Source organism: Peromyscus californicus, unplaced genomic scaffold, assembly GCF_007827085.1.
Source record: "Peromyscus californicus insignis strain IS unplaced genomic scaffold, ASM782708v3 Scaffold_18__1_contigs__length_77618521, whole genome shotgun sequence".
NCBI lineage: Eukaryota > Metazoa > Chordata > Mammalia > Rodentia > Cricetidae > Peromyscus > Peromyscus californicus.
Window position 1 is genome coordinate 63,998,419 of NW_026294480.1, and position 12,806 is coordinate 64,011,224.

Consider the following 12,806-nt stretch of genomic DNA (forward strand, 5'->3'; position numbering starts at 1 on the left):
AAAGAGAGGGAGGGGTGTGTAAATGGTTATGCAGGATGGGAATATCTTGGCCAGTGGCAGATTCTTCACAGCCATGCTGCCTTTTTAGAGTATTCAGAATAGAAAACTGTAAGGGTGGCACCTATTCTAGGGAGAGCCAGGTAGAAACCCTGTGGTGACAAGCTGTTGTGACTCCAAGTGAAGATAAACACAACTCCCAACCAAGGCAAACACTATAAATTGGTAAATGAGGTGGTATCAGATGTCTTCCCACATCCCTTTTGTCACATGGATTTCTCCGAAGAGTCATTCATCCAACCAATCCACATGTTGTAGGTAGCCTGCTGTTTACCAGGGATGTGAAAGCCAGTTTAGATAAAGCCTTTTCTCGTCAAGATGATATAGTCTGATTCATTCTAACTCTGCCTGAGTAAAGAGTGTTTGCACTCACCAGGGAAAGTGTCTAAAGAGTACCAAGTAGTTTTCCGATAAAAGGCTCAAGGGGTGGTATTTACCACTCTAGCGGCGGTGGGACCTTGGAGAATGGATAGATGAGGCAGACTGAAGTCTCATGCCATAGTCAGCTTTATTCAGAGCATCAGACATTTTATACTCTGAGGGTTAAGAGGAGCCACATGGGTACAATCACAAGGTGGGTGAGCTGCGTGTGGCAAAAATGTATTTTTTTCCAGAGAGGCATATCAACAAATAACAATAGCCAGTGGTAGCAAATCATCTGAAGTAAAGTCATTCCTATCTGATAGACCCGGGAGGTGCACCTAAACACATTCCCAAAACAATTTCATGTTTTTGAAAAAACTGACGTCGCAAGACTCTTGTTTCCTTGGAGTTTTCTCACAAGCACTCAGAATTCTCCTCATACAACTCCATTCTTGGATCGTGTTCCAACAGGATAGAAGTTTCTATGACTTTTGAAATGGATTTTCATTTACAGTGACAGGTATCTTAGAAGCCCAAGTATTTAAGTAGGTGATATTAAATTGACTTATTCTTGTAGTTTTGACTGATATACATTGTTTTATGTGTAAAATGAGGTTAGAGGAGATAGTCCCTCCCAGCATTAAAATTCTGTGATTCTGTTTTTTTTTTTTTTTTTTTTTCGTTGTTTCTTTGTTCTTCTGAGTTTGGCTGTGTTGGCCCAGGCTAATCTCATACTGCCGGACTCAAAAGTTCATGCTGTTTGGCCTCTCACATAGCTGGAGGTCAGGTGTGTGCCACTTTGCCAGGCTTTGATTATACAATTCTGTTCACTGAATGAGTAGTTACAAGATGTGAGAACTAACATATAAGCAGCCCACATTTTCCTTATGCATTGATTAAATGTGCCTTCAAGGGTGCTTTAGCATTCTTGTCGCAATGATTTGCTACCAGTAAGTATGCTTTCTGAGTAACAGATTCCAGGGCCAACAGCTCCTGCTTTTGTATTTGCGCAAGGTGAGACAGAGATATTAGCCAAGCTACTATTGATGCATATAAAATTAGAAGCTTTCTCTTCCTCTTATTTTAACTGCTTAAAATATTTTTAAAATAGTTTTTAATAAGTTTTTTTTAATTGGAAATGGTTAATTGGAAGACATCGCTCCAGTAAATAGATTTCCTATTGCTATCTCAGTAGGGTGGAGATTTGTATTATGGTTTTAGCTTAGACTAAAATAAAATCTCTCAGGACCGTAATGCATGTGTATATATCTGCACCAGAGCCAGAGATAGCTTATGAAAGATATTTGTAAGATCCAATCTCTTGGAAAGAACTTTATCAAATCTTATTGATATGGTGAACATTCAGACACAAATCTTAAACCAGACTTCTTGATGAAAAGTCAGGCTTACGTACTCAGTTGTTGGTCTAGTCTCCCAAGTCCCTTAAAGGAACTGCCTGAGTCCTGCTTTCAAAGTCTGCTGACGTTTTGAAAGCCTGGCTGATAGACACCATCCAGGGATCTCTTAGCCACACTGGACCAGTTGGGAGTTACCTCTCACCATCTGCAAGTGTCATTTTGGTGTTCAGGAATTAAGTTCTGTCAGAGAATAACTCCTGGTATATTTATCAAACTTACCACAAGGAAGGATTTATTAGTCTATTCTTTTTTCTTTCTCTTCTTTTTTTTTTTTTAAACCAGGCTTTGTAGCCCAGATTGGCCTCAAAGTCACAATCCTTCTGCTTTAGGCTTCCCAGTGCTGGGCTTACAGACATGGGTTTGCTATTCTTAGTAGGAGTCTCTTCCTCCCTCTGTAATCACTTAGTTCCAAGGCAGGTGTTCTATGTTAAGTTCCCGCCTGTCTCAACGTAATCCAACTCCATTGTGTAATGTTACTTGGGATAAAAATTTCACATGTTTGATGACTCCAAACTTGTCATGTGGAATATAGCATGACAAAATCAACAGACTTTGAACCATGTTGTTGTGGTACATAAAAGTTGAAAGAGAAACAGAAAAAAAACACAAACAGTATGTCAAACACTGGTTAAAATCTGTGTCAGCAGAGCAACAATGCTTTTGTTTCATAGACGTTTGATAATTCTGGGGACACCCAGCATGTTTAGAATGACATTGTTTCAGAAGCCTGTTCTCCCTTGTGCATTGCCCATAGGAAATTGGGGAAATCTTCAGACACTGCTCTTTTCTCTCACTTTGAAATTGGAGAGGGATAAAGGTTAAATAAACTTTTGTGGCTGGTGATATAGCAGAAGATCACAATCATTCTTATAAAGTTTCTCTCGTTCCTTTACTAAAGTTCTGGCCTTTAGCTGAATTGAATTGACAAAAATTCATGTGAAAAGTTGATAGCACAAAATTAATTCTTCTTTTCAATTACTGTTCTAATAAAGGTAATTTGAAAGTTTGCTAGAATGCTCATGAAATATATCTATTGCTGCATTCATGGATTTAGTCATTTCCACCCATTTTGAATTGTGTTCAGGGACGCCAAGTATATGAAAGATAGTGAAAGCAGTGAAAATTGTAAATCCTGACACTAATTTTTCCCTAAATTTAGTTATTTATCATGAAAGATATTACATTAACAGAATGTTAAACATTTTTTCTTTCTTAATTTAGAGTGTCATATGTACATTGACATTTTCTTAAAAGTTAGCTCATTATATACATTCTAACCAGTCAATTTTCTGACTTTTCTAAAGTGGTATTTATAGCATAGTTTAGCATATGACTATAATATTCAGTTTTGTTTTGAAAAACAACTTAGAAACTATAAAAGGGCATATCTATCAGCTATACCCACTAGTGAGTACTTCAACATTAGCTTGTCTTATTAGAAATGTTGTAGACTTTATGATGCTTTGTTAGATATGATTTAGGACAAGAATAATGTTATTAAAAATCAATGGGAACTAGGGTTTAAAATAGGAACACAGATGTTAACGTTCACGAAATAATCATTGTTATATGTAATCTCCATTTTCCTATCAACTGAATTTGAAAGATGTTGAGATGCCCTTGACATAGAGCTGAAATGACAAAATGATTCAGAAAAACAGATAAAAGCTTGAGACTCCAGAGGGCCTGGATTTGTGATGAGGTTACACACCTACAAAGAGATTATAAATTGAACATGCATTTAATATGTAGTCTACAAGGCATTATCACTTAGCAACATCAACTTGAAGTGTACCTGTTGTTGCTCTTCTCGGAGAGAACGACTGACTGGAGGAAGCTCTGGCTTAATGCTGGTGCCAACCTGGCAAGAAACTAAGCTGCATATTATTGGTTCCAGAATATGTCAAAACTCACAGTTCATATTATGATTTTATGGAATATATGTTACTTTTATGTCCCTGGAAGTCTGATAATCATAACTCAAGCCCTGGCCTATGGGGGACTACCAGTACTTAGGAAGGGTGAAGACCATGCTGAAGGCAGACTCAAGAGGCAGCTCACTTCTTCAGCATCAAGAAAAGAAAGGTCAAGCCAGCCATGAGGCTGTCTGCCTTTAATCTCAGCACATGGAGGCAGAGACAGGAAGAGCTCTGGGAGCTTATGGCCAGTCTGGTCTACAGTGTGAGTTCCAGACCGGGGGGGGGGGGGTACATATTAAGACCATTAAAAAAATAAAATCAATAAATAAAGTATCTTTGGAGAAATCCCAGTATTGAAGGGAAGGTGAGCATGAAATTCCACTCCTAGCTGAGGCACTATTCACATTTGATCCCGGCTTTGACAGGGAGAGTCAGAGCTCCCACATCGCAGGGTAGGCCCCACTCTGAAGAGTAACTAGACAACTCAAACTGTACTCATCGGGGTAGATATGGGAAGAGCTGGGAGGAGAATAAATGTAATTTAAAGTATGTTGTATAAAAGTTTTAAAGAATTAATTAAATATCATTTAAAAAGAAATACCTTGGTGCTGTCCTATGCTGCCGTTCATTGCTTGGCAGGTCATGGGCAAATTTTGCGTCTTTAGGCTTTAAATGGTTACTTTGCAATTTAGAGTATTTACTTTTGAAGCGTGGTCCAGAGACTGAATGAGATAATATGTGTAGCTTTTACTACATTGTATGGCACAAAGTTAGTGATTAATAAATCGTAGCTGCTGTATCACTTATGGGGACGAGAGGTTCTTTACTCCCACTGCAGTCAGAGAAGAAAAGCATTTGAAGCCACACCTTCGTGTATTAGCTTCTGTAGGAGGTGAATGTTTCTAGCTGTGAAGATTGTTAAATGTTGAAAAAGTCTTTGGAAACTATGAAGTTCCATCCCTAGCGATTTCTTAAAAATAGACCTGCTGTACAGTGTTAAGAGTGCAGCGCTCTGTCAAAGGCAGCTTGAGTCATGGTACTTTGAAGGACAGAGGGATCAACCAGAAACAGAGCATCATGAAGACAGGATCCTATTGAATGTGATTAACTTAATACTGGAACATTATTGAATAATTAAAAGAGAACACTGCAGCAAATAAATGGTTTTCTATTATCCCTCTGAATTTGTTTGAAATAAATCTACTCTGACTAGATAGTGTCTGCCTGCATCACAGCATTCAGGATCATTCTGGCCTCTCCTTCTCCACAGAGTCATGTACGCACAGACACATGGCCGTGGTCTTGCCGTTTGGGGGTCTAAATCTTTCTGAAGGTGCTTAGTGAGTTATTGTATTCTCTGTTGACGCTGGCAGTGGGTTAGAAGGTTTGTGTGCCCAGCGGCGGTTATGGCAGAAAACAATTCCCAGATGAGATAGCCAAGAATAAGCTGAAAAGAGTACAATGTGAATATTTCAGCTAAAAATACCTCAAACTTAAAAAAAAATCGATCCTTTTTAAATGAAAATATTTGTTAGGGTTTCTAATGGTACCTGTCAGAAAATAGTTGGCTTTTTTTTTTTTAAGGCTTTTTATTTTCTCTGCAGATAAATGGGAGTATGATGAATGAGGTCAGAGAACCTCTCTTCCTAGCTGACCCATTAAGTTCCCTTGCAAATGAATCAGTCCTAGGCTTGCCTCCTGACGTGACTGATTGCCTCAGAGTTCCTTCCCTTCTAACTGTGGAGACCTGTGTCCTATCTGCTCATGGCCTGTGTTTTCTATGCAGCCCTGCCTTTAGGTTTTAACCTCAGCTCCATGAGCTGGCTGCCATTCTGGTTCTCTGGTTTTTACAAGGGCTCACAGTGTGCTGAGAGACCTCCCCTGAGGACCTTCTCTTTTATCTGTTGTCTCTTTCCTTTATCACCCAGGAACCTTGAATGGACGACAGTGATCACTGTCTGAAAATATTTGCCTTCATTCCTTTCCCTTGCTAGTCTGTGGGTTCTGGGAGGGGAAACACCCATACAAATTCATCTTTCTATTCCTAATATGTTATAGTCACACAGTAGATTCTCCATAGGTTGGATAAATCAGCAAAGAAAATAATTTATTTTCTTATTGTCTCTATGTAAACCGTAATTTACATGCTCTGTGGGATGAATGGAGCACCAAAGTATTTTATAAAAACAAAAGACTAAAGAATGAAATGTTAATTTTTAGGTTTGCGTGTCTAGCCATAACCTTCTTCCTCATTTCACACTGTCTTAGTGTTCTATTGCTGTGAAGAGACCCCCATGACCATGGCAACTCTTTCAAAGGAAAGCATTTACTTGGGGCTTGCTTACAGTTTCAGAGGTTTAGTCCATTGTTATCATGGTGGGAAGCATGACAGCATGCAGGCAGACATGGTGCTGGAGAGGAGCTGAGAGTTCTACATCTGAATCCACAGGTAGCAGGAAGAGACACCTGGACCGGGCTTGAGATTTTGAACCCCCAAATTCCACCCCCAGTGACACACTTCCTCCAACAAAGCCACACTTGCTCCAAAAAGCCACACCTCCTAGTCCCTCTCAAGTAATACCACCCCTTAATGACCACACACTTAAGTATAAGAGCCTGGGTGGGGGGAGGGCATTCCTATTCAAACCATCACATACACTAGCATTTCCTATTTGTGAATCATTTTGTCATTCACTTTTGGTTTTGCTGCTCACAAACAGTGCCCTCAACAGTTCTTTAGCAGACCTGTTTTATAACCACAAATGCACATGCACCACTTTGACCCTGCCCTTCCCCTACCAAACATGGTGCTTCATGTGTTTTTCCACAAGCACGGACTCTGCCTGGTCTTCAAAGCCTCAACGGCCTCGTCTGCTGCAGCCCGCTCAGTCTAACTTTTGTCTTTCTCTGCTGTGACTCTGAGTGCATCCCAAGCACCTGGCCCTCTGCAGAGCTTGTGCATGAAACCCACCCCCACACCACGCACGCACACACGCACGCACGCACGCAAGCACGCGCGCTGTGGTGCACTGATTAGCACAGAGAACACTCCCCCAGCCTGTCTTTCCAACATTCTCTATTACTGGTATTCAAAAGCTAGTGCTTCCAGAATTTCTTGATGGGCTCTTCTGGCTCACACTGGGATTTCTTGTAAAACAAACAAACAAACAAACAAACATCCTGCTTTAAAGTTGGTTTCATGACCTTTGTGTTTGTTTCGATTTCTTTTTTTTTCTTCAAATATGATGTTACCAGTTTTATTTCTAACAAAATACTTTAAGCTCTCAGTTGAGAAAAGGCAAAAAGACCACAAGTTTCTGTATTTTATTTCCGAGCCAACATCAAGGGATTGTCGTAGGCATGGACACACATAATAGTTAACCAAGAAATTCTTGATAGAAATTGTTGATTTTCTTTAAACTTTATCTTTTTTCTCTCTCTCTTTAAATTGTTGGTCATTACTTTGTATATTTCTTGAAAATACTTCCCCAAGTCTGTGAGATGCCATTTAAATTTTTTTCTAGGACCCTTTGAATTCAAGAAGCTTTTAATTTTAACCAAATCTAGTCCATCTATTACTATGTTCTTTTGGTGTCAACACTAAGGAAATATTGCCAAATCTCCAGTCATAAAACTTTCCACTTGGTTTTCTTCAAAGAATTCCATGACACTTTGATTGTTGTTGTTTTTGGTTTTTGAGACAGGGTTTCTCTGTGTAGCCCTGGCTGTCCTGGAACTTACTTTGTAGAGCAGGCTGGCCTCGAACTCACATAGATCTGCCTGCCTCTGCCTCCCGAGTGCTGGGCTTAAAGTGTGTGCCACCATGCTCTGCTGAATTTCATGACTTTTAAATCTCTTACTTTTATTTTGATTCATTTTGAGTTACTTTTTATATATAACATGAGATATAGGTTCAAAGTCATTCTATTGCCCAGCACAATTTCTCACAAGGTGTATTTTTTTCCATTTAATGAGTTTTTCACCCTCTTGAAAACAAACCAAGCAGACACGTATTTATTTTCAAACTCTCAATTCTATCATATTAATCTACTCGCCCATCTTTACACCACTAGCATGTTGTTGTTGTTGTTGTTGTGATTTTTGAGACAGAATCTCTTATAATACAGGCTCGCCACAAAATTTCTGTGTAGTTAAGGCTGGCCTTGCCTCCTGATCTTCCTGTCTCTACCTCCACATCAAGGGGTTATAGATGTATATCTTAATGCTTGACTTACAGTACAGTATTGCCTTTATTGCTATGGTTTTGTAGAAAAGTTTGAAATTGGAACACATGAGACCTCCTCTGTTCTTCTTTCCCAGTGTAGATGCTATTCTGAGTCTCTTGGGTTCCTAAATTAATTTTAGAATCAGCTTGCCAGTTTCTACAAGGAAGTCAGCTAGGATTCAGTAGAGATTACATTAAGTCTCCAGATCAAGTGAGAGTATTTGGCCATCATAACAATTGTAAGTCTTCTGGTCCACGAACATGGGATGCTTTTCTGGGGGGGGGGGGGGGGGGGGTTTATATATTTGATTTCATGCAAGAATGCTTTTAGTTTCCAGAGTATAAAATTTACAAAATTTTGTATAATTTATTCTTAGTATTATATTTTTGATGTGAATGTAAATGGATTTTTCTTAATTTCTTTTTCTAGTTATCTACTTCTAGTGGGCAGAAATCAATTGATTTTCATGTATTCCTCTGTACTAATAGACTGTACATAACTGTACCAGTCTATTAGTGCTAATTTGTAGTTTTGCCTCAACCTCAGCCTAGAACAAGCGAGAAATTTGGAAAGCACATATGCACCTTTCTAGGGCCTTTGCTCCCACGTGAGAAACACTGGCAGCCCAATGCTGACCCTGGGTTCTGAGCTTCACGGAGGTGATTCTGCCAGCCCAGAGCATCCCTGTCACTGTTTGCAGAAGACGGACTTTTATGCAGATCCTAAGATCCAATCTTAGTGGAACTGACATATATTTGCAGTATATATAAATAGTGGCTCTTCCCCCTCTTCCTTTTTTTCTTATTAAGAAATTTTCTGTTCATTTTACATGCCAACCACAGGTGCCCCTCTCCTCCTTCCTCCTGTCCCCCAGCCTTCCTCCCCAACCCACCCCCCATTCTCACCTCCTCTAAGGCAAGTACTCCCATGGGGAGTCAGCAGAGACTGGCGTATCAGCTGAGGCAGGTCCAAGCCCCTCCCCTGAACCAAGGTTGTGCAAGGTGTTCCACCATGGGCACTGGGCTCCAAAAAGCCCAGTCATCTACCAGATCCTGCTCCCACTGCCAGGGGCTACCCCAAACAGTTCAAACTAAACAACTCATGCCTATGCAGAGGGCCTGGTCCAGTCCCATGGAGGCTCCACAGCTATTGGTCCACGGTTCATGAGTTCCCTAAATAGTGGCTCTTTAAGGAGGCAGTGAACAGTGTTTATGAGATGCTATGCCAAACATGTATAGTTAATTGACCCAGAGGATAATGAATATTCATTTATTCATTTTTAACATTATTCATTTTAAAAATACATATATATGTATTTTAGTCAAAATATGACAGAGTGAGAGAGAAATCCTTTGAAAAAGTTTGTCAATACTTTGGAGCCAATGATTATATTGAATTGCTGTTAACACCATGTGCTCTGGCGAATTTGGCAAGTGGTTTTGACTCATGGGTACCTAGATGTTCTTCTTCTTTGGTTACTTCCAATTTACTCATTTCAGCCAACGATAAGCTGCTCACATGTAAGTTTTACCCAAATAACAAGGTTTTATATACATATTTATAAAATATATATATATATATATCACACACACACACACTATATATATATATATATATATATATATATATATAAATTTCATAGTGAAACTGAAAGCAAAGGCAGGGATTTTGCTACTTTGCTGAAACGATATTCACAGCATATAGTCATATAGTTTGGTACAACCGAACCAATAAGCACGACGTGTAAAAAAGAAACTTAAAATTTTTGATGCCGCCCAGCAAATTCCCTGGTTCAAAAAGCCATGGTGAGGCCTCAGCTTTGACCACGGAGAGCCGCCATCGGCTTTATTTAGTGTCCCAGGGTTGCTCTGGACTTGAGCTTTTTACCAGTTCTGCGGGTCTCCTGGGAAGAAGTGTTAACATTCGCACACCAGGGATCATTTTTCACGCTTCAATTTGTTTCGCCATTTCTTGCTGTTTCGGTCTGTGTCGCCTTTTAGTCTGCCAAGAAGCCGCTTTCCCATCAGGCACTCAGAGCATGGAAAAAGCACGTGGCCTGCTTTCAAAGAGTCTTGCAGTAGCTACTGGTCAAATTAAAGTAATTTTCCTTAATATTTCTGATGATGTTAATTCCCCTGATTAAGAAAGTTCTAGTCTGCCGGGCGGTGGTGGCGCACGCCTTTAATCCCAGCACTCGGGAGGCAGAGCCAGGCGGATCTCTGTGAGTTCGAGGCCAGCCTGGTCTCCAAAGCGAGTTCCAGGAAAGGCGCAAAGCTACGCAGAGAAACCCTGTCTCGAAAAACCAAAAAAAAAAAAAAAAAAAAAAAAGAAAGTTCTAGTTTGTGCAGTGTCAACAGATGCTCACATCTAAATGAAGTGTCTTCTAGTTCTTTCTAGACCAGTGGTTCTCAACCTTCCCAATGCTGTGACCTCATAATACAACTCCTCTTGTGGTTGTGACCCCCCCCAACCATAAAATTATTTTCATTCCTATTTCATAACTGTATTTTGCTACTTTCAGGAGTCATAATGTAAATATCTGATATGAGACCCTTGTTAAAGGGTCATTCAACCATCAAGGGATAGTGACCCACAGATTGAGAACCACTACTCTAGACCATCCCTGGAGAGGTAATCAAAAGGAATAGGCTAAAGCTTGAAGCAGTTAGCTTGAAAATGTGTGATAATGTTTATATGCATTTTCTATCTGAATAGGCAAATTACCTTGTGTAAAATCCTCTGTTCTTCATTATAGTCTATGCGAACACTAACGTGACTATATCTGTATAAACTTTAAAAAATCCACAGAGCTGTTTTGATGAATCCACTCCTAGAACGTTATGGTGGGTTGCTTGTCAAAGTTGAAGAAGTCATTGTCCACCTAGGAGGCAGCTGTCCGCTAAATCTAAAGTGACCTTGATTGCTCAGGTTCATGTGTGGATGAGAAGTGACAGAGCAGAGTTGTCCTATGCTAGTAAAATTTCAGTTTCCTCCCAGAAGGCTCTGTACCTGCCTCCTGAACTGCAAAGACGGTGCTGGGATAGTAGCATGAACGCATTTTCCTTATTTGCTGAAAGACATACCCCCGTGATATTAAAGAGATGACCTCCTCCGTTTGGTTTAAATTGCTGACTTAGATACATGACCAAGGAACCCTGCTCTGGTCCCCTTCTTCTTCACTTGCTGTCCTTGATACAACTATGGGAGGCAGCTGACTGACTGCACACTCGGATTTGTTCTCTCTTGCTTTGGTTCTGTCTGGTAACCTGATTCACTTTTTCAGTTTCTATGAAGAGACGTCCTAGTATCTACCAGAATTTTAAGATATGTTTACTATAAATCACTTGTAAATTCTTTACTTCATTGAAATACGTGTCTTTAGAGCAAAAATTTCCAGAGTATTTCAAGAGATGAACTCATCAACAGATGTCCTGCTTCAGTGTTTGGAGACTGTTACACAGAGAAGAGGTGGTTTTCCATGTGTAGGCAGTGCGATTTGATGTGAACTGAGCATTAACTGCAAAATACTGAAGGGCAATAATATAGTTGTGTGGTGTAGGCTTGTCATATTATTAGAGCTTTGAGATGAGCAAAGTTAATGTTTATGCTAAAGTGCTATAGTGTAGGAAGGATTAAGTCATTAATTTTGCACCGGAGTTAAAGTTAGTATGTTTTCTTTCCTTTTTCTTATTATTCCAAAATATCAATTATGCCACAGAGGGCAAGTGACTACATTTTATCTTTATAAATGAACTTTTTCTATCCTTGCCTTAAAACAAGCTCAATCAATCTAGTTAAACATTCCATTTCCATCCAAGTGGCATGATATGCAGGGATGACTTTTGTCAATGTGGTTTTTTTTTTTGGGGGGGGGGTTCGAGACAGGGTTTCTCTGTGTAGCTTTGCGCCTTTCCTGGAACTCACTCGGTAGCCCAGGCTGGCCTTGAACTCACAAAGATCCGCCTGGCTCTGCCTCCCCAGTGCTGGGATTAAAGGCGTGCGCCACCACCGCGGCCTCAATGTGTTTTTTTAAGTAGTTACAATGTTGGGGCTGGAGAGATGGCTCAGTGTTTAAGAGCACTTGCTGTTCTTACAGAGGACCAGGTTTGGTTCCCAGAACTCACACTGCCTTGCTCCGAACAACTTGTAGCTCCAGTTTCAGGGAATCTGACATCTTCTGGCATCTGAGGGAACTGGCATGTGTATGAGTATACACACAGAGAGACACATATGCATACATATAAATAAAATAAAAAAATATAAAATCCAAAGTAAAGGAAATTAAATCTTTCCAAGGTTGGAAAGGTTCTTACACATAAATGGAATGGAAATTAATCAGTCTCGGGATACAGAAGTTCAACTAGTAGAATCATTCTTCTGTGGATATCACAGATATTGAAAGGAAGTCATATCTTTCAAGTGAGCTAAATCATTGATATAAGGTTAGATTTGATGATAATTCATACACGGAAAGTTTACTAAGTAGCTCTTCATTGGTGAATGAAAATGACATTTCCCTTTATAACCATTTTGGCAATAACTAAATCTTTATTCATTTTAATACCCAGCCGTGTTTGCCCTTTAAAACTGGGATCCCGTCACATTGCTCCTTATTAGCCATTTCTCTGGTTTTGTCTCCAGAAGCAGAATTTTCCTTAATGAGTGAGATTCTTTGCTTCGGTCTGGCTGGCAGGTCACTCTTGATAGTCTCTGGGAAGAGTAGTTTTCCTTTAGAACAGAGTGTCTAACAATGCAGGAAGCTGAGATACCCAGAGTGATGTCAGCTGTGACGACAAACCCATGAGTTGTACCTCTGAGGGATA

At 39.9% G+C, this 12,806-nt stretch overlaps 1 protein-coding gene across 5 annotated transcripts in view; it reads left to right on the forward strand.

Annotated features, from left to right (window-relative positions):
- The window catches only part of Vcan (versican), a 102,186-nt gene that overhangs the window by 21,163 nt on the left and 68,217 nt on the right, over positions 1-12,806 (forward strand). The window lies entirely within an intron of this gene.